Source organism: Oryctolagus cuniculus, chromosome 4, assembly GCF_051225735.1.
Source record: "Oryctolagus cuniculus isolate XC-2025 breed Fujian yellow rabbit chromosome 4, ASM5122573v1, whole genome shotgun sequence".
NCBI classification, from domain to species: domain Eukaryota; kingdom Metazoa; phylum Chordata; class Mammalia; order Lagomorpha; family Leporidae; genus Oryctolagus; species Oryctolagus cuniculus.
In genome coordinates, this window is record NC_142870.1 from 7,097,643 (window position 1) to 7,120,716 (window position 23,074).

Here is a 23,074-nt window from a genome sequence, read left to right on the forward strand (position 1 = left end):
ATGCTCCTTGTAATCTCTGAGATGGGGTCTGGATTAAAACTGTCTCCACCCCAAGTTTACAATGCAGATCATTTATAGTCATTCTGCCTCAAGCCCTGCGGCATTTGTACCAACAGCCAGGATGGGGTCTCATTAATATTCATTTTCCTGGCCAAGGCAACGATTACACAGTAGTTGGGATTGTTTATAGGCAGGGGCTTGCCAATGTCCTGCTTTTAAAAAGTTGAATTAACAACCAGAGGAAAATGGCTTTTATTCCTATTTCAATAGCAATGGCTGTGGAAGTTAGAGTGTGATAACTTCCCTGAGAGTGTTAAATTGATGTTAATAATAAAAAAAAGGAACCCGGGCTATTAAAGTTCCACAGACATTAACTTTTATTAGGAATATTAACACTAATAACTTTACATCAATTTTTTAACATGAGTACTCATGACAGTATTTCAAGCAAGATGGAAAGGATAAATTTACTTAAATTCATATCCTGGTAACCTCTTTATATTTATCATCTTTTCATCGCTACCATAAAAGTCCGGAGAAAAGTAGCCTTCTAATGAGCAAAGGGCTGGCTGGCTCACGGGACTGGAACGGCCTCACTGGTTTGACCTCTGATAAGGGCAGGCGTGGCGGAGCACACGGCTCAGAGGAAGGAACGTTATGGTGAGCCAGATCCTGTTCAGGCCATATCACTCTGCCCCCCAACAACCAGAGGCTCATTTCCCTCTCCCATCCCACCCCCAGTCGTTCTAACGATCGCTCACCAGTTCACAGTCCAAAACCTCATCCAAGACTCAAGCAAACATTCCCAGCTGTGAGCCCTTCTAGAAACCAAACAAAACTGAGTTACCCGCTTCCAAGGCACAATGGCGGGGCAGGCATTTCCATTTCCATTCCAAAACAGGGAACAGACAAGTAAAGAGGTTTAACTGGACAAGAGCAGGACTGAAACCCAGCAGCGCGAACGTTAAGTCCTCAAGTCCCACGTCCAGCAGCCTGGCACGCTTCGCACATGACTTCGCTGGTTGCAGCCGCGCTCTGGTTCTCACAGGTGGGAGTCTCCACCAGGCACTGCCTTTGTGGGGATGCCTTATGGCAGCTCCCACCTCACATTCCCGCCTGGCATTGCCTCTGCCCCTGCAACACGTCTCTTCCCCAGGCCCCCAAGTTTGTCTGAGACATCCTTTGAAATCTAGGTGGAGCTCCCCACACCTTCGTGGCTCGGCTGGTCTCTGCCCAAGTGGCTGCATCACTGAGGCTTACAAGCAGGTGTGCCACATTTCCGGTTGCTTCCTGGGGTCTCATCCCACCATCATGGGCTCTGTGCCGAGGCTACAAGGCTGTGGCACAACTCTGCCTGGCTTCCCAGGTCTTCCTCTTGGACTTGAAAATCCAGTCCAATCAGTCCAGCCTGCAGCTTCTTAATCTTCTTCCCAGCCATCCTCGACCCCTTCCTCTGCTTCTACAACAAGCTCACGTTACGCCTTTGCCATGAAAAAGTAACAGATGCATACCCGTGACTAACATGGGTCCCATCCCAGCCAACAAGTGGAGCCCTGGGCCTTCCCGGGGCTACTTGGGATACCAGGAAGGCTCAAGAACAGGGCATCCTCACATGGGTCCATGAGCTGTGACATTGCCTAGTCTGCTCTCGCAGCATGAAATCAGCTTTTCACAGAAACTGGGCTTAAGATCAGAGGACACATCACGGACACTGGCGTCGACTGGAGCAGGATTCCAGTGCTGCCTCTGCTGCTTAGGTGTGGCCCTGGGCAAGGTGTTTAACAGTCTTCCTCAGCCCGGGTCCCCCACCTCCTGTGGGTGAGGATAATCTACTGCCTGCCCGGCAAGGTTGCCGGGAGGAACAAGTGGGAGATGGATCTGAAGCGATGAGCAGAATGACAGGCATGGAAGGGCTGTAATAGTAATTGTAGGAGGCCGGCACCGTGGCTCACTAGGCTAATCCTCCTGCCAACACACCAGGTTCTAGTCCCAGTCGGGGCGCCAGATTCTGTCCTGGTTACCCCTCTTCCAGGCCAGCTCTCTGCTGTGGCCAGGGAGTGCAGTGGAGGATGGTCCAAGTGCTTGGGCCCTGCACCCCATGGGAGACCAGGAGAAGCACCTGGCTCCTGCCATCGGATCAGCATGGTGCGCCAGCCGCAGCAGCCATTGGAGGGTGAACCAACGGCAAAGGAAGACCTTTCTCTCTGTCTCTCTCTCTCACTGTCTACTCTGCCTGTCAAAAAAAATAGTAATTGTAGGAGAGTTTTATTTAGAACAGTCTCTTCTTGGAGGCAAGGACAAAGGCATTCAGGGGGTGAGAACCCCATGGGACGCCCAGCGCAACCCAGCAGAAGGGTGTGGAGGGCCGTGCAGTTCACCCCAGGAAAGGAGGAGTGGCTGTTCCCCAAGCTGCACTGTGCACACCGGCCACGTCCTTGACCTTTCACAAGGAAAATGTGAAGGGAGTTCTAGGAACACGTGTAAGCAGCAGTAAACACACGTGGTAGGCCACAGACTATGGCCACATCCGTGCCCACTCACCTGCAGAGAGTTCAGGACTGAAATGCAGCCAACCCAAGACGCTGTCACAAGCCAGCCCTGTAGAAAGGTCACTACCTGACTGCTCGAATCTCACCCTGCCATTTTCTAGGCCAGCAGAGGACCGACGGGGAAACTACAATCACTAGGAAGAGAGTGCCCTGAGTTCCTTGTTGAGAAGGACCCTGAGGCCGCGCGGGGCTCCATCACCACTTACTCATCCCATCCAGTGAGAACAAGGGTGTAGGGGCCGGCACAGTGGCACAGTTGGCTAAGCCTCTGTCTGAAGCACTGGCATACCCATGGGCACTGGTTTGTGTCCTGGCTGCCCCACTTCCAATCCAGCTTTCTGCTAGAAAGCAGTGGAAGTTGGCCCCCAAGTGCTTGGGCCTCTGCACCCTGCATGGGAGACCTGGAAGGGGCTCCTGGCCCTGGCTTCTGATTGGCTCAGCTCCAGCTGTTGCAGCCATTTGAGGAGTGAACCAGTGTGGGGAGCAACTCGGACTAAGATTGTTACTGGAATTAAGACTTATTCTATGCATCTGCTCTCCCACAATATGGCGCTGGGAGAGAAGTAAACAGCTTCCGCACAGCTGCCTCCAGTTCAACCAATTAACTGTAGGACTTGCTCCTGATTGGAGGAGAGCAGCGTACTCGGCGTGTGGGCAGCCGAGTTGGGATTGGCGGAGGAGGACTATAAAGGAGGAGAGAGACGGCATGCACCAGGAACATCTATGGGGAACATCTAAGGGAACCCGTGCAGCCCCCGAGAGAACCAGCCGGCGGTGTGCCGCTCCCCTGCGGAAGTGGGGAATGCGGCCAGGGGGAACTGCCCTTCCACGGAGGTGGAAGGTATAGTAGCCAACCCGGGAAGAACCAGCAGCAAACCCGGGGAGGGCCGAGCAGACGAAAGAACAGCGCAGGGTCCTGTGTTGCTCCTCCACGAAGAGGGGGAGCGACAAACCAGCAGAGGGAAGATCTCTCTCTCTCTCTCTCTCTCTCTCTCTCTCTCTCTGTAACACTGCCTCTCAAATAAATAAAATGGGTTTAAAAAAAAGAACAGAGGTGTTATACCACGAACATGTCACCTCTACCTAGACAATCCAGGAAAAAAAAAAAAGCACACAGATGCAAATCTTTAGAAATGTCATTTTTTGATCATCTAGGAATTAGGTCAACTCTGCCAGACAGCATCAATGGCGCAATCATCAGAGCAGCAGAGAAGGCCCAGTCCCTAGCAGACCCTGAAGGTGTTGGCCACCTTAGGGATCCGAGCAACCTCCCAAGTGAGCCAGCTGGCTGCTCCTGCCACCACCGACACTCGCCTCAGTGCGGTGGACTGGAAGCCAGCCTGGCCCATCCTAGGAGCCACACACAGTGGGCCACCCAAGCCCTGGAGTCGGAACTCCCTGCAGGAGCCCCCCTCACACACGCATTCTTCCTGGTGGTTCTCTGGTCCTTTGTTTCATGAACCCACATTGGAGGGAGCTCAGAACTCCGTTCCCTGGGGCGGAGTCCCAGACTCTTGGCTGACCTGCTAGTCCTGGAAATTCTAGAGTTCTCCATGACGCTCGGTGGCCCACTGGGTGAATGACGATGGAACTTGGTGGGAAGACTGAGAGGTGCAGAATGTCCCGCCAACTTCCGCTAGGAGTGACTTGGCGCCTGGTCCAGTGTTGGTGTCTGAGAAGTCACTCTGCCCACTCAAGGCACCGGATAGCCCTGTCCCTGGCATTCAGCAGCCAACTGAGGAGTGAACCAGCGGATGGAAGACCTCTCTCTCTCTCTCTCTCTCTCTGCCTCTCCTTCTCTTTGTGTAACTTTGACTTTCAAATAAATATTTTTAAAAATCACTGGATATGAAATGACATTCATAGGAAATCATTAAACATATACAGTAGATTCTGTATTATAATCGGTTTCTTTGCATAGTCTGTGCAGAAGGGTCATTACACTTGCTTGTACAATGTTAGGGCAAGAATGATGCACACCCAGGATACTGTTCTGAACTAGATGCCACGTTCAGTCAACTCCAAAATCAGTTCTTTGACCATGAATATGAATGGTAGCCACTGAATGAATAGAAAGATATCCAGAAGATTATCACCTTCTACATAATAATACACAATAATAGATTCCACTGAGTTTACCTCTTTGTCATCCATGCTGCAGAGTTACATGGGACTAATAATAACGATAACAATAATAGGAGAAGAAAACAATAAAAGCCAGTTCCTTCTTATGCGCAGAAGGAGTAACCGGAATTGAAAGTCTCATAAAACATCTCTTTCATTTCTCCTTTCTTTCTGTCTTTCATCTTCATTTCTAGGGTTTTTATGAAATCAGCACGTGCAGCATTTTCTTCATATAAAGGCATGGACTTGCTCAAATGCATCTAATGTTAATTTTCCATAAAGAATAATAAAAACAAAAAATCCTGACAAATGATTTGCAAAGGGGCTCGTGCTGTGGCATAGTAGGCTAAGCCTCTGCCTGTGGCACCAGTTCAAGTCCTGGCTTCTCCACTTCCAATCAGCTTCTTGCAAATGGCTTGGGAAAGTAGCAGAAGGTGGTCCAAGTGCTTGGGCCCATGCATCCACATGGGAGACCTGGAAGAAGCTCTTGGCTTCTGATCGGTGCAGCTCCATCCATTGCGGCCATTTGGGGAGTGAACTGGCGATGGAAGACCTCTCTCTCTCTCTCTCTCTCTCTCTCTCCCCCCCCACCCCCTGTCACTCTACTTTTCAAATAGAAGAGTAAAATATTTTAAGAAATGATTTGCAAAGATATGCTACATAACAAAAATGTATTTTGTTCCCATTGATGTCGGCATGATCTTTCTGAATTTTCGTTTGGCATTGTGACTGATACAGCGCCGAGCCTGGGGAGGCCGTGGGCCCTGCCTGACCACCTCGACCTCCCGAGGAGCTCCGGTGCTGGCCCAGCCAAGTCTACAAGTACCAAAGGGAAGTGCATTTCCTCTGCTCCCCGATCCCCCGGGGCTGATTTCCTGCAGCTCCCCTGATCCCCCGGTGGCAGGGGTCTCTGGAGAGGCCTGTGTTGATCTGGAGCTTTGAGGCCAGTCTGAGGTCTCTTAACTTTGGGCTTCTGCCACTCATCAACACATAGCACCTTGCCTTCATTTTTAGAAGTGCTTTATTTCGGAGAGATTTCAAACACACAGAAGTGTTGCAAGAATGCTACACAGTGCTCCAGGCATCCGTTAACTGACTCATCAATTTTTAATACTTTGCCAGATTCATTTTATCATATTCTCCCTCTCAAAGTCTCACAGTAAATTACTTTGCGCACACACACAATTTGTTTTCTCTGAACGTTTTGAGTAGATTTCATATACGTTCCTCTTTGCCTCTTAGTATCTCAATGTGTATTCCCTAAGAAGGATATTCTTTTAAAAACTAGGGCAGGCGGCCAGCACCACGGCTCACTAGGCTAATCCTCCGCCTTGCGGCACCGGCACCCCAGGTTCTAGTCCCGGTCGGGGCGCTAGATTCTGTCCCGGTTGCCCCTCTTCCAGGCCAGCTCTCTGCTGTGGCCAGGGAGTGCAGTGGAGGATGGCCCAAGTCCTTGGGACCTGCACCCCATGGGAGACCAGGAGAAGCACCTGGCTCCTAGCTTCCAATAGGTGCGGTGCACCGGCTGCAGCGCGCCGGCCGCGGCAGCCATTGGAGGGTGAACCAACGGCAAAAGGAAGACATTTCTCTCTGTCTCTCTCTCTCTCACTGTCCACTCTGCCTGTCAAAAAAATAAATAAATAAAATAAAACCCTAGGGCAGGCAAATAGACCAACAGCCGAGAAGCAAGGTAAGACATTCATATTGAAGAACCTGGGTTCAATATTTGGCACTGGCCTCTGACTCCAAGTTTTCTGCTAATGAAGACCCTGAGGGGCAGCCGTGGTGCCTCAGATAGTTGGTTCCCTACCACCTACATGAGAGACCTGGGTTGAGTTCCTGGTTCCCAGCTCTAACCTAGCCCTAGCCAATGCAGGCATCTGGGGTATGAAACAGTGGTTAAGAACAATAAGAACTCTCTCACTATCCCTTTCTCTGCCCCTCTCTCTCTCTCTCTGCTTCCAAATTAAAATGGTGGTTATCCATTCAGAAATTCAACACTGACAAAAGACTTTTCACCAAATACGGACCATATTCCAAGTTGTCAGTTGTTGGAAAATGCTGTGGAATGTGTTACCAGTCACGGAGGGGAGGGCTGTGGCTGGAGCGAGTCTCGTGGGTTCTTTTCCTCAGCTTAGTATAGAAATAAAAAGCCGGGAAACAACTTGCAAAGAGGCAGAAACTTTTACTTGACAGAATAGAAACTTTTATTTGCAGGGCAAGCAACAGAGAAAGCGTCTGGTCTGAGAGGAGAGCAGGTGGAGTGCCCGAGCGGAACACTGGCTCTGAGCAAGGGTGCCAGGTTTCTAAGGCATGGCTGCTTGGTTTCATTGGGCCATCCTACTGGGGGTGCATGGAGACCGCGGGGTTCTCCTGGAGACAGCCTGTCTCCCCCTTAGGGGCTTAGCCCCTTCCCCTGCCGGTTCTGGGTGAAAGATTGCACCCGCCCTGAAGGGGTGATCTGAAGTCGCGAGGTCACACGTGCAGCACAAGGAGCTGTCAGCTGGGTCCAGAGACGGCTTCCCAGCCGCAGCTGACAGCCTGCTGGTGGAGGACGTTCTACCAGCGTCTGAAGGGGCCCAAGACTCCCAGCCCCACTCCCAGCCTCAACAAGCACCCCTACGTATATACCTACTTTCCAAACAAATACCTAAGTACTTGTTTCAAGCCTACGGCATCTTTTACGGAAATGCACATTACGTTTGCCCCTCATTATTAAAATAACGTATCCTCCTTGTGAAAAAAAAAAAAAATCAAAAAACCCACAGGCATAAAGAAGAAAGGGAAAAGCCAGGCTTCAGCCCATGAATTAGCTTGTTTCCACCCGTGGGCTGCCTCACCGCACAACCATGCTCGCATCTGATTTTGTAAACAGGCTGAGATACAGCTCAGCCGACATTGCCGTGTGTGCTTGTCTGCAGTCGAAGACACTGAGGGGAAGGCACCTGAGGCCCACATCTTCTGCCTTAAAATCCTGTTCTTCCCACTGCACCTGGCCCAAGAGACACGAGGAGGGAGGCACGTGAAGACGGTTACACAGCAGTCACGGCTGGGGTTGTGCAGGTGCCACAGTGCTTTCAAGACGCGTGCCCGGCAAGCTGGATGCACACTTAGGAGATGCGCACTAATGGGGAGCAGGAGCGGCTGCCCGGCGTCTGCCTCGCAGCTCCTCCGTGATACATCTGTGCCATCGAATGCAGACCCCAGGGGCTCCTACGCCTGAGCTCCCGGGCCCTGTGCTCTGAGCACAGGACATTTTCCGATAGCAGCTCTACACAGGCAGAGTTCCCACACGGCAGAATGCAGTCCCTTCCAGTGTGTGCAACATAACCGTCACCACAGGGGGTCTTCCCAGAAACACCAAGGCCCTAAGCGTGTGGCGTCCCCCAGAACGGGATGGGCTACTGCGTCACTCACCGCCTTAGCACTGCAATGAAGCACCGGGGGCAGACTACTTTCCAAAGAAAAGATACTGGATTTAGCTCACACATCGGGGGGTTCAAGGTCCAAATAGCATGCAGCAAGGCTGCACCCCAGCGTGGAGGCAGTGCACTTGGGTCTCCGTGTGTGTGTCTCGCGCTCTCCTTACCCAGGATCTAGTCTTGGGCTCCCGCTAACGACCTAACTCAGTCCAAGCACTTCCCTAAGGCCTCAGCACTGAAGGTCATGGTCAGACTGAGTTCCCACGCTCTTAGTATCATTAAAGGGAGACACTGGGGCTGATGTCCTGCTGCGTTCAGGTGATCCAGTCTCACTGAGCACACGGCAGGGCCCTGCTAAGAGGAGGTCCAGGGAGTCAGCTCACGCATGCCCCCGCGTGCTGACACGTGACAAGGCGCACCTGCGGCTCCGGCCATCACACGTGAGAGCACTTGCTCTCGGACTCAGCCCCCCGCCCTGTGAGAAAAGCAGCTTTGCTATTTGTAAGTCGTCCATTGATTGTGTTTCGTTGCAGCAGCCCGGGAGGGCTGAGACAGCCACAGTCGAGATTCCGAGCATCTGCATCGCCCCCAGTAGCTCCCACGAGTCCCCCAGCAGCCACTTCCCACCCTGCCACCACTCCAGGCGCCGTCTGCTGCCTTCCCTCACCACACCACAGTTTGTTGCTTTCCGTAGAATGTCACTGGGGTAGAATCGAATCGTAAAGAGCTCTTGAACACGCCAAGGTTGAAGTGTAGCTGAGCCCTGGGCACCCGGACAAAAGAGGCTCAGAGAACCCGCTGTCACGTCACTTCCTAGAAACACAGCTGCTCACAGGGGTTTGCTGCGACTCGTGCATGCCCTGTGCTTACCTGGGACAAGGCCAGGCCCACTCCTGGCCACATAACTGGTTAGCGCAACTGCTGTGTGCACTGATCAGACAGAGCTGTAGCTGATGATCCGGTGACCCCAGCATGAGCCTGCAGACAAGGCTTCTGGGGAAAAAGCTGGCTTTAGAACAAACTCTCTGCTCTGCCATGCACCTGTCCCCCTCACCCCCACTCCTCCCCACCAGTGTTCCCCAGCCTCATTCATTCTTCCACAGAGGATCAGCCCTGTATGCTAATCCTTGAGAGTGCCCACCTTATGGTCAGAACATCCCCCTCTCTCCCATTGCAATAACCACCCTCCCACTGTAATCCTGGTGTGCAAAGTCTCCTATCTGTGTCCTGATTTGGGCTTCATTTGACACATGGCTGACTTCACCTACAGAGAAAAATGTTCCTGAAAATCCACCACGTCTTTTAAAGATTTATTTATTTATTTGAAAGTCAGAGTTACACAGAGAGAGGAGAGGCAGAGAGAGAGAGAGAGAGAGAGAGAGAGAGGTCTTCCATCTGATGGTTCACTCCCCAGATGGCCACAATGGCTGGAGCTGTGACAATCCAAAGCCAGGAGCCAGGAGCCTCTTTGAGGTCTCCCATGCGGGTGCCGGTGAAGTAACCAGGCATACAGGTTAAAATTGATTGAATTTGTGAACTGGAAGACCACACCTTCTCCACGCCCCTGTGTGACCTCATGCCCCTACCTGATGCCTTTGCCACGCCCCTGTGTGGCTTCATCCCCCTACCTGGCCACACCTGGGTGCCCACCAGCCAATCAGGTTAATTAACCACTCCCCTTTGGAAGTGGGTTAAAAGCCAGGACATGGTGTGACCTGGCCCCAGCTGGCTCTTCTTCCCTGCCTTCTTGTTAGGAGGGGCTTGCTGTAGCCCCGCACCTCCAGGGCGCATGGCCTTCGGGCCTTGTGCTCCAGGCTTCCTGGCCTAGATACAGGCCTAGATGCTCTCCCACATGGCTGGTTCCTGGTGCTTGGTATGAACCCCTATTCACCTCTCTCTCCTAAATAAGCTCTCACTCTCCTATACATCTTTCTCACTGAATAAAAGTTTAAAACGTACCATGCTGCCTCGTTTATCTGTGCCGGTAGAATTCTTCTCTAAATATTAGGCAAGAACCCTCTTGGGCTTATTAATATCAGGGATTTAGTAATAAGCCCGTGGTGAACTTGAAGGCACCCCCAAATTCCGGTAGCACATGTGGCACCTCGGATAGCATTTCTAGGGAAATTTAAGGGGCCACATTTCAGTGTAAATTTTAGGGGGTCTTCTCCAATTTCACCGGGGCCCAAGGACTTGGACCATCTTCTACTGCTTTCTCAGGCCATAGCAGAGAGCTGGATGGGAAGAGGAGCAGCCGGGACTTGAACCAGCGCCCATATGGGATGCCAGCACTACAGTCAACAGCTTTACCTGCTGTATCATAGCGCCAGCCCCTCCACAAGTTTTTCCAGGTGTCAGCGGTTCGTTCCTTTTTGCTGCTGAGTCATACTTCATTGCATGAACGTGCACTCCCTTGCTGTGTTCCGCAACTGGACTCAGAACTGCCTGAGTTGGGGTGAGTGGGTCTTTGTTGAATGAGTCGTTTGAGGAGCAGGTGCTGTTGCTGCTCCGGCTGGCGACCTAGGAGCAGAACTGCTGGGTGACCACATTCTATGATTTATTTATAAAATGGTGATCACATTTTATTTTCCATCCTTTGAGTATAGTCACCATGTTCAGAGACAGGTCTAGAACAGCATTTCTTTTTTCTGATTAAACAAATTTCCCAAAGGGAGAAGCTTCAGGCTTGGATCACTTGTGCTCCATGCACATGTGAGCACGTAGGACAATTCCTACAAAATGTAAGCTTCAGATCAAATGCCCCCTTACCCGAGGAGCTTGTCACTGAGTCATTCCCCCACAGGGGCTGCGCTGTGTGACCCCGACTCTCCCCTCTCCCTCGGTACCCGGCGCACCGCTTTGATCTGCCCGTTGTTCACGTTTCATTCCCTGTGTTACAAATATTAATGTCCTTTTCCTCTGCATCTTCTGCCCACACTTTCTCTTCCTCCCCACTGGAGGCTGGCTGGTCGCGTTCCTAATAAGAAACGGTGAACATTAGCGCTTTGGAGGAAAACAAAGGCACATTTCTTTTCTTGCCATCAAATTAAGTTCAGCTTCTCCACCGGCTAGAGTTATGTAAGACAATTCCAGAGAGGAAGAAGGAAATCAGCCTTAAAAACAAAATCCCCGTTTGAATAGGACGCGGAGAGAACAGAAGGAAACAAAAGCTCTCCCTTGTGAATTTTGATCTCAGCCTTTAATGGCTTCTGCTCAGAGGCCCTGTAACTCTGCAGCCTGCTTTCTTTCTTCCCATTCCATCAACTGAGCGGCACCCAGGGCTGTGGGAGACAGCATGGAGGTGGGAAGAGAGGGGATGGAGCGCCGGCACCCAGAGAGGCAGGGAGCTGGCAAGAGCTCTCTCCCCCGATGGTCCCAGCACTCTGGAAGAGAATTTGCCACGACTATTTTTGCTCTGAACATTTCCACCCACACAGATCAAATACTTTCCAAGTTCTCCGCACCCAGTCGCCCAGTTTACTGCTGTCAGAAGCGCTGACTTCTGCCACCGATAATTGACAGCCCTTCAGCGTTTAAGCTCTGCCGTTGCTGGGCCCGGAGCTTACCTGTAGCTGGGGATTTTAACAGAAGGTCACTTAGCGGAGTAGTGTGTACTGCTCCGCTCCACCAGTTGACGCCATTTAATTCGCAAGTACCCTGCAGTTTCATCGTCATTGCAATTCAAGTGGCTTGTAATTACAGGTTTATAAAACCTTGCATCCAGCCCCACATTAAGGCATTCCAGAGGGCTAAACAAACACACATCCGGATAAAGGGGAGTTTGTGGTGTTAGTGGTATTTTTGTTTGTTTCTTGTTGTGTTTTGTGTTGTTGCCTTGTCTCCCAGAACAAAGCAGCCTGTTTTTCTGCTTTTGTTTCTCAACTGGAGTGGGTCAAACTGCAGTCATTTTAACAGATCCTTTGATCTATCTCTCTGTCTCTCTGTCTCTCTGTCTCTCTCCCTCCCTCCCTCCTCTATCTCTATCTCTGTCTCTATCTCTCTCTGTCTATTTCTCTCTATATATTTCTCTCTCCCCCTCTCCCTCCCTCCCTCCTCTATCTCTATCTCTATCTCTGTATCTCTGTCTCTATCTCTCTCTATTTCTCTCTCCCCCTTTCTCTCTCTATATTTCTCTCTCTCTCTCTCTCTCTCTCTCTCTCTCATTTTCCTTATATCTGACTGGATATTGTCAATGTGCAGCCTGGCCTTGCTGAATCTTTATGGGGTGCATAGAAGCATGAAACCTGCACCCCCAAAGGCAACACACAGGACCTGTGACTGCAGCTGGAGCCGGGCCTCCACCATCAGGAGCCAGTGCCTTCTGCCAAAAGAGTCAGAAAGATGTAGGCAGGCAGATAGGATAAAATGGGTCAGATCTGTGAGCTGGCAGGCCACGCCTTCACCACGCCCCAGTGTGATCTCATGCCCCTACCTGACCCCACCTGTACGCCCATCCGCCAATCAGGCTACGTAACCCCGCCCCTTTGGAAGTGGATAAAAGGCCTGGAACCAGGTGAGCCCGGCCCTTTTTTGCCATCACAGACCATTGTTGCCCTCATTCCTCTGCGCCTTGGGCTGCCCATTCTCTGCCTTAACTTCGCTGCCTAAGCTGCTGGTAGCTGCTCATAACCAAACGCTTGCTGCACGCAGCCCCTGGCCTGCTCTCTGCTCCCTACGGCCCCAACTCAATGTCTAGACTTTTCTTTCCCCTTTAGATGGAACTCTCGTTCTCCTAAGCATTTCTCTCACTGAATACAAAGTTTGAAAACCCACACAGCTTATTAATTTCAGAAACATCAATGAGCAGATCGGTTTCACTTGTGGCCCTGGCAGTAAAGTTGCCAGATTCACCAAATAAAATTGCAGAGTCCAGTTATACTCGAATTTCAAATACCAACAAAGGTGAACTTGTAGTATATGTATGTCCCAAACATGGCAAGAGACATATTTACACCAAAACAGAACTACTTCTCTGGCATTTAAATGTAACCGGGCATCTGTATTTCATCTGGCAACTCTACCAGGCAGAGAGAGGCACAACCTCACTGAGAGTTTTTTGGAAGAACTCTGACCTAGTCAGGTCCAGAAGTAAGTCCAAATGAATTTAAATAATAATGATCAAAACCAGAAGTGAGGGAGTGTCTGTTTCTATGGTCTAGAACCCATGACAGGTCTCTGTTTCTATGGGCTTGATCCCACGATGGGGACCTGGCCTGACTTAGTTCATTCAACCTGAAAGCCCCATTGAGAATTAGGCATGAGTGTTATGTCCGTTCAGAGAAGAAAAATAAGTTTCCGGGAGGAAAATCCACTTGTGCAGGGGCCTGACCAGGTCCCTGCCAAGTCCGTGCACCTGACCTGCAAGCGATACCGCCCCTTCGTTCACCAGCCCTCGCCCTGTGTGACCAAGAGTGGGAACGTCCGATGCACACTGGCGCTCAGGCAGGGTCAGCCCACACGACTGTCTTATCCCTATGGGACTGAAGCCCAGAGCAGCTCCCCTGTGGGCAGAGGCAGCTCGTGGGCCGCTTCCAGTGTAGTTCTCAAGCATTTGTCTGCATCAGAACCACTGGAGGCCGAGTCTTTGAAAACTGCTGGTATGGAGAAAGCCCAGGCTTCGCCGTGAGTCAGCGTGGGTTTGTACCTTGGCCCCGCCGCCTGGTAGCTGCGCAAGGTGGGCTGGTGCCCCACCTGCAACACGTCCAAAATACCAGTCCCACAAACGCGTCACAGAAATCCACGCAGGCTTACATGGAGAACTCCGAGCCCCAGAGCTGGCGAGGTGGGGAGGTAGTCTTATTATTACCATCATTGTTGGATTTTGAAAGTACATCTTGCTAAGGTTCTGATAGAAAAGGAAAAGGCTTCTACATTACGTGCCAGCTCCAGGCACCAAGCCCTCCTCTCTCATGGGCTCCTGTTGCCTTAAATGTAAAATGGAGCTCGCGGTTCTGTTTTGGAAGACCACCAGGGACTGGACCAGTGATGCTTAGCCCCTCGCGGCCCGGAGCTCTCCCCAGCTTCAGCTGGAGGGTAGCAATACTTGATTTCAAGAATTATTGCAAAACTCTCCAACAGTAAGCAACGCAATCTGTGGTTTGGCTGTACAGTTAGACATACGAGGCAACAACACAGGAACAGAGAGTCCCGAATTAGACCCACACAAACAGACAAGGTGCACAGGCAACTCGGTAAAGAAAGGACACTGTACCCACCAGACAGTGCTGGCGCAATGGAACGACCAAATGCAGAGTAGAAACTACAGTTTGTCCCTGGCATCCTGCTCAGTGATTCACTCAGAACAGCTCCGGGACCCGCGTGCCCATTCCAAATCTCTGCGACTTGGAGTGAACCGAGGATTTCTTAGACAACTGCAGCTTTTCAATACTGCAGCAGAACACCCAAGGAAGGCTACTTTGCAGGGAAAGGAGGTTTACTGGGGCTCAGGGTCTAGAGGCAGGGTTAAGGGGCCTCATGTGCTGATGGCGTTCTCACGGGCAGCCGGAAGCTGAGGCAGACGGCCGATGGCAGGAAGCGGAGTGGGTGTGTCTGCCTGTGTGGCTCTCCCTCTTCTCACAGAGACACCAGGACTCCATCTCAGATGACCTCAGATGACCTTGTCTCCTTCTGTGCCCTCCCCCGACAGGCCCCACCTCTGAACCCCAGCTGGATGAAGCTTCCACTGTTTAATGCCCCCCTGTGGGAGTTTCCTTTCAACACATGAAACCTGAAGACACCCAAGCCACAGCACAGCCACGGCCACGACCACGGCCACGGCCACGGCACGAAGCTACAAATGGGCCATGTGCACCGGTGAAACAGGGCTTTGGGGAACGAGTGGCTCCCCCTTCCACTGTGAACACCCCTGTGGACTCCCTAGGGTGAGCCAGAGACTTGGGACCACAGAGCGTCTGTTCTGCTCAGGGATCCCTTCACGACACAGCTCCAGGCCAAGGGAACAGAGCTCAGAGCCAGAGTCCACAGTTTGGGGGTCGCAGCCCCCACCCCCACCCCCAGGTGGGGTTTCCCCCTGCAGGGAACACCTGCTCTGGGAGAAACAGCAGAGCAGGAGGGCGGTGCTGTCTGAGGCTTCTGGGAGGGGGGCCGGGGCCCCTGCCCCGGTGTGGAACCCACGCCTCCCCCACCCCCCGCCACGCCCAGCCTGGGCGCCTCTGTGAAACCTCAGAAGCGCAGCCATGTCTTCCCAGTCAACTCCATGGAAAGCCCAAGTTCATCCCCGGGGTCGCCGGCTCTAGCACACAGGGACACGGTCTCCTCTTGTCTGTGCAAGAGGCACAGAGCCGGCTTCTGCTGTGTCATACGGATCCTCACGGCCTGGAGGCCCAATGCAGGTCACCCTGTGTGCTCGGGGCATGGCCATGCCCCCTGCCACTCACACGGAGGCCGGTCAGGGACCTGCGCTTTGGTGTCCTGTTTTCCCAGAGCAAGGTCTTTGGGCTGTGCAGTGAGCCTGTGGAGGAAGGAACGGGTGGCACGTCACCGTCCTCTGCCCCTTTATTGTCCTGCCCAGGCTGCGTGCTGTCTTGGCCCAGAGGAGCGGGATTTCTTTCGGCCACACAAATGTTGACCTAGACATCAATACATGTGGATCCTAGACTCACTGAGCTGCTGGGGGTCTTACGAACTGCCCACGTACCCACGAAAGGGAAGGGCAAGGGACCTAAAACCAGGGTCCAAACCCTGCCTCTCCGAGAAAGGTGCCGGCCACAGATCCTAGAAATCGCGTCTATTTCCTGGAGGAGAGGACTGAGGCCAGAGGGGATGCTGACTTCCCAAGGACCTCTCACAGCGGGTCCCTGGAGGACTGGTGCTGACTCTCACGCCGCTGCCCCGCGCTGGCCAGGGCACTACAAGGCTCCTGGGCAGAGGAGCTGCGAGATGGAGTGAAGGAAAATAGAGGACAATCAGTTACACTTAACTTTATTTTTTTATTTTTATTTTTTTATTTTTTTATTTTTGACAGGCAGAGTGGACAGTGAGAGAGAGAGACAGAGAGAAAGGTCTTCCTTTACTGTTGGTTCACCCTCCAATGGCTGCCGCGGCTGGCGCACCGTTCCTATTGGAAGCCAGGAGCCAGGTGCTTCTCCTTGTCTCCCATGGGGTGCAGGGCCCAAGCACTTGGGCCATCCTCCACTGCACTCCCTGGCCACAGCAGAGAGCTGTCCTGGAAGAGGGGCAACTGGGACAGAATGCGGCACCCCAACTGGGACTAGAACCCAGTGTGCTGGCGTTGCAAGGTGGAGGATTAGCCTATTGAGCCGCGGCGCCAGCCTACACTTAACTTTAAAGATTTGTTTATTGATTTGAAAGTCAGAGTTACAATTGGCCACAATGGCTAGAGCTGAGCCGATCCAAAGCCTGGAGCCAGGAGCTTCTTCCAGGTCAAGCATGCAGATACAGGGGCCCAAGGACTTGGGCCATCTTCTACTGCTTTCAAGGCCATAGCAGAGAGCTGGATCGGAAGTGGAGCAGCCGAGTATCGAACTGGCGCCCATATGGGATGCTGGCACTGCAGGCCAGGGCGTTAACCCGCTGTGTGGGGAGCAGCTTGGACTAGACTAAGTTACTGGAATTAAGACTTATTCTATGCATCTGCTCTCCTCTGTGGGGAGCAGCTCGGACTAGACTGTTACTGGAATTAAGACTTATTCTATGCATCTGCTCTCCTACAATGTGGCGCTGGGAGAGAAGTAAACAGCTTCCGCACAGCTGCCTCCAGTTCAACCAATTAACTGTAGGACTTGCTCCTGATTGGAGAGCAGCGTACTCGGCGTGTGGGCAGCCGAGTTGGGATTGGCAGAGGAGGACTATAAAGGAGGAGAGAGACGGCATGCACCGGGAACATCTATGGGGAACATCTAAGGGAACCCGTGCAGCCCCCGAGAGAACCGGCCGGCAGTGTGCCGCTCCCCTGCGGAAGTGGGGAATGCGGCCAGGGGGAACTGCCCTTCCACGGAGGTGGAAGGGATAGTAGCCAACCCGGGAAGAACCAGCAGCAAACCCGGGGAGGGCCGAGCAGACGAAAGAACAGCGCAGGGTTCAGTGTTGCTCCTCCACGAAGAGGGGGAGCGACACCGCTGTGCCACAGCACTGGCCCCCTACACAAAATACTCTTGTTTGAAATCTGCTACTTGCATGTATGCTGCCATTTAAAATCTCCGTTTATTCCTGGCACATCCCCTTCATGTCTTTCCAGGAGGCAGAATGCTGGGCTCACAGGGGGTCTCTCCCGGCCCACCCAGGAACGGCAGAGTCTGGGAAAAGCCACAGTATCCTCCTCAGGCAAGACAAAGGCCACCGGGCAGGAGGAGGGTGGGGTCGGGCAGAAGAAATGGGCCGAGAACATGCAGAGAAGCCATGGGAAGACCTGGATGCAGATGTCTGTGCTAAGCAGAGAGCGATGGGGGCGTGGGCCTGAGTCAGCAAAGCCCTGGGCCAGGCCCTTCTCAGCTGTGAGCTGGTTTACCTCTGGCTGTGTGACATCATCATCATCATCAAGTCCAGAAATCATTGAGTAGGGGCCGGCACTGTGGTGCAGTGGGCTAAGCCTCTACCTGCAGTGCCAGCATCCATTATGGGTGCTGGTTCAAGTCCCGGCTGCTCCACTTCCTACCCAGCTCTCTGCTATGGCCTGGGAAAGCAGTGGAAGATGGCCTGGGGCCTCTGCACCCACATGGGAGACCCAGAAGAAGCTCCTGGCTCTTGGCTTCAGATCGACTCAGGGGCTCTGGCTGTTGCAGTCATTTGAGGAGTGAACCAGTGGATGAAAGACCTCTCTCTCTCTCTCTCTCTCTCTCTCTCTCTCTCTCTTTCCCTGACTTTGCTTCTCTATGACTCTACCTTTCAAATAAATACTAAAAAATAAAATAAATCATTGAGGCAGACTGTCACCTGTCAGGAGCCGACTGCCTAGAGTATTTTTGCACAAATAACAAAAACAAGGTTACGGTGGAAGTGGTGTGGCCAGAGGCCTGCAGGACTCCAGCCCTGTGTTTCCTCCAGGAGGTGTAGAACCCAAACACCTGGACTGCTGAGTCCACACAGCAAGGGGCAGTACGTCTGCCAGAAGCCAATCTCCCTGGGCCTCGGCCAAGGCCCGTCTTCTCTTCCTCACCAGCCCGTGTGCCCAGGCACACAATGCACTGCCTACATAGTTTACAACTACGTTTCTCAGAGCAGTTTCAGGTTCACAGCAAAATTGGGTAAAAGCTACAGATGCCCCGTGTGTCCTCAGGGGTCCCCTGACATATACAGAGCCTCCCCTTCCAGCAATGTCCCCCAGCAGCGTGGCCCATCTGCTGCAAAGGATGAGCGCCCATCCCTCATCATCACCCGGGTTCCGTGCGGGACCCAAGGCTCCACACGTGGTGTCGTGCATTCTGTGGGTGTAGACAAAGGGCCAGTGGTGTCCTGGAGAGGCCCTGTTCCTCCCTCCCCCAACCCCGGTCTGTTTCCTGCCCCTTTTCCAGAGAGGAGCATGAGTGACTCGGCGGGGACTTCCGACCCGAGCGCCCCAGGCCTTGTGCACACAGCCGAGCTGGTGACACAGTTGTTGGGCTGCGAGGCCGCACAAGGCAAGAACACCCCCTCTCCTCCCAGCTGCTCCGAGGGCGGAAGTGCACGGCCAGCTATTCTCAGTGCAACCCGGGAGGGCAGTTCCCGTGGAGGAACCCATGACTGAGCAGAAGCCTTTTCAGGGTGGTTGCTTCTACAGATTCGGGGAAGCAGCAGCTGATTCGAAGCCTGCTATTTTCTGGCTGGTTAAATTTGAACCTTCCCCGGCATTTTTGACAGAGCTACGTGGTCTTTAGAGAGATTTTCCTGGTGCTCACCTTCACTGGGAACCCTCGTGCTCCACTTACCGACCAAACTGCTTCTCCACGTGTGTGTCAACGTGGAGCACAGCCCAGGATGAGAGCCGGAAAGACCCTAAATGAAGACCACATCCCTGTGGACAGCCCTGCCCTGGTACTTCAGCCCCTGTGGCTCTCGGTCTCCGTGCCGCCGCGTGGTCCAGGACAGCACAGGAGGCCATGTCACATCTCGCAGGTGCCTGAACACCCGGGCCTGTCTCTCACGGGAGTCAGGGCTGAGGCTCATTCAGGCTCTGCTGGCCATAAGTCAGGGTCTCCAGGCAGGTGCACTTTGGGATGGATTGGCCACTAGTGATTGGCTACCAGGCTTCCGGGCTCAGAGACCCACTCCTGAGGATATTTGCAGCAGAATATGGTGTGGCAACTGCTCTGTCCTGGCCCCCCACCCCGAGCTCTCTTCACAGCCAGACCTCAGCCTCAACTTCCAGGCTTGTCTTTGCTGCGTCTAATTTTAGCAAAGCAGCCTGCCTACTCCAGTTAGCAATAACCGCCCAGCCTCTGAGGTCTTCTCTACGTAATTATCTATCCACCGACGCCCTTGTTCTGCGTCATCAGTCCAACCCATCTTTGGCTTTGCATTCACTCTCTCTTCCGACAAGAGTTTTGAGGACAGTGTTCCTTCACTTTAACAGGGGTCGGAATAAACAGCTCCCAGTGTCTGGTTAAAGGATCAGCTCCCTCCCACCATGCTCACCTCCCGTGTGTCACCGACGGGAGAACCATGTGCCACAGCCCCACGTCAGCAGCAGTATATTGTTAGCTGTGGATTTTATCAAGTCAATGCTCACCTTACCCATCTTTTTTTTAACAGGCAGAGTTAGACAGTGAGAGACAGAGAGAAAGGTCTTCCTTCTGTTGGTTCACCCCCCCAAGTGGCCACTACAGGCGGCGCAGAAGCCAGGAGCCAGGTGCTTCTCCTGGTCTCCCATGGGGTGCAGGGCCCAGGACTTGGCCCATCCTCCACTGCACTCCCGGGCCACAGCAGAGAGCTGGCCTGGAAGAGGGGCAACTGAGACAGAACTGGAGCCCCAACCGGGACTAGAACCCGGTGTGCCGGCGCCGCAGGCGGAGGATTAGCCTAGTGAGCCGCGGTGCCGGCCCACCTTACCCATCTTGAAAATGCCTTTTCAGCTTTGGTGCAAAGGAAGCCTGTTTCTTATCTGGAATGTAACAGAAGTGATTTTTTTTTGCATAAAAAATCTAAGAATTGTAATCTAGGAATTGAGTAATCTGAAAAGAATCATCGGGGTAGGGGGCACCAGTTCTCAGAGGATGCAAACGAGGATCCTTCGGATGGCTTGGGACACCTGCTTCGTGCGTTGGAGCGCTTCCGTTCCAGTCCTGCCTTTGCCTGCGTTCCAGCTTCCTGCGGACGCCTGTTCTGGGGGGCAGCGAGTGAGGACTGGAGGTCCCTGCAGGACCCTGTGGGAGACCCGCATTGAGTTCCGGACTCCTGGCTTTGACACAGCCCATCCCCAGCCCCAGCTATGGTGGGCCTTTGGGAAATAGACTAGCAGATGGAAGATCCCTCTCTCTCTGCCTTTGAAATAAATTAAACATATAAATAAACAAAACGTTAAATGAAGAAAGTACTTTTTTTCAGTTAAAACAACCATCACTGAACTAAAGCAACTCGAAAGTCTGGAACTGCTCAGGAAATCGCCAAGGTTCTCTGGGCTCCACAGGGCACCGTGGATGCCCCTCTGTCCAGCCAGGGCACCCTTCCCCCTCTCCCAGATCATCCCTCTCTGGAACGATGGCCTTGGGCTCGCCATCGCCCAGCCTACATCACCAGGATCACCAGGTCCCCTCTCATGAAGCAGGAAGCTGAAGACAGCTCTGGCTGAGACCATAGCCTGCCAAGCAACTCCCCCAGCTCTGCCCTGCCTTCCCCTCCTGAGAGAGGCCCTCTCTAAACCACGCATCCCTGAACCCGCCCCAGGCCCTGCCTCCGGGGCACTCAACCTGGAACCGGTTCCAAACGCTTGCAAAGCTGCCTGTGCTGACCTGTTTCCATCATGCGCCTCCCCAGCTGAGGATCATCAAGGGACTCCCTGGAAAAAAACAACCAGAGCCAGGCTCCAGCACATCTGGGGTCCTCCTTGACAGGGTCCCACCTCTGTCTTCCTGCCATTCCCAGCACTTGACCTTCAAGTCATCAGAACTGCTCATTTTCCTTGCCCTTCCTCTGTGAATTCCACTGTGGAGGCATGCATACCTTCACACTCACACACACACACACACACACACATACATGCAGACATGCGTGCACAACCACAGCCAAGCATCCACACACTCACACGTACAAATTGTGTGCACACACTCACGCATACACAAAATGTACGCACATGCAGACACACAGAGATACTTGTCCAGTCACATACGCACAGCTACACATAAACACACATGCACAGACACACAAGCATGCCCATGCATACACACACAGTCAAAACTCAGGCACTCACACATACATGCAGTCACATATGAACACACACATATGAAACCCAAGCATGCATGCAAATACACACACACACACACACACATACACACACACAGTGGCTGCTATTTCTTGCCTCTGTGCCTCTGTTCATGCTTTTCCCTCTTCCTGGAAGACCCTGTCTCCATTGAGGACCGGCTAGTCCGGTTCGTGCTTCCAAAACTGTCGAAGGGACAGTCTCCTCCAGCCCTTCTTGCTTGAACTAGAATTGTCTCCACAAGTCTAGAGCAGCCTGCCTATTTCTATCAAAGCTGTTTTCTTAAGAAAAGGTCTATTTAATTACTTATTTGAAAGAAAAAGGGAGAGGCAGAAAAAGAAAGAGAGAGAGAGAGAGACCCTCCCATCTGCTGGCTGACTCCCCAAATGTTGCTGTTGCAACTGCAAGGTCTGGGCTAAGCAAAGCCAGGATCCAGAAATTCTATTTCTTAAAAGAAAAGATTTTGTTTATTTATTTGTAAGGCAGAGTTATAGAGAGATCTTCCATCTGCTGATTCACTCCCCAAATGGCCACAATGGCCAAGGCGGGGCCAGGCCAAGGCCAGGAGCCAGGAGCTCCTTCCGGGCCTCCCCCGTGGGTGCAGGGGCCCAACACTAGGACCATCCCCTGCTGCTCTTCCAGCACATTAGCAGGGAGCTGGATTGGAAATGGAGCAGCCAGGACTCGACAGACACTCTGATACGGGATTCCAACATAGCAAGCAGGGGCTTAAGCTCCTGCACCACAGCGCTGGCCCCTCAAAGTTCTTTCCTTTTACGCTGCAGTTGTGTGCCCATCTAGGTCTATGGAGTGACTGTGCCCACCTGAGCCACCTGGAGTCCTGCGCCTGTCTTACTGATTCCCCAACACAGCGCCCACATTTCCTAAGTGCTCCCTGAGTGAACCAGGACAGAACTGAAGAAATAAAAGGACGGAGCGTAGTCTGGACAGTGGCCCAGGGTGACTTTGGTTGTCAAGGTAAAACGGATTTTCTTGTAAGTGTGTATAGAACAGGTTCTTTCCCAAAACCAAAGGTCTAGTGTCTTTTTTTTTTTTTTTTTGACAGGCAGAGTGGACAGTGAGAGAGAGAGAGAGAGAGAGAGAAAGGTCTTCCTTTGCTGTTGGTTCACCCTCCAATGGCCACCGCGGCTGGCGCACCGCGCTGATCCGATGGCAGGAGCCAAATACTCATCCTGGTCTCCCATGGGGTGCAGGGCCCAAGCACTTGGGCCATCCTCCACTGCACTCCCTGGCCACAGCAGAGAGCTGGCCTGGAAGAGGAGCAACTGGGACAGAATCCGGTGCCCCGACCGGGACTAGAACCCGGTGTGCCGGCGCCGCAAGGTGGAGGATTAGCCTAGTGAGCCGCGGCGCCGGCCATCTATATTGGTGGCCAAGTATCGAAGCCAGAACAGGCCGTGTCTGCACCGCTAAGGGAGAAGACCAAATAGCATTCAGGCGCAGGTGCAGGTGCAGCTGGGATCAGGGCCAGTGTGTGGTCCTCCTGGGTGAGAACTGTGGGGGACACAGAGGCTCTGTGCCCCTGCCTCCCACCCAGGCAAACGTGCTGGGGCCGCCCACACCTGCCCGTCCTATCCCCGAGGAATGGG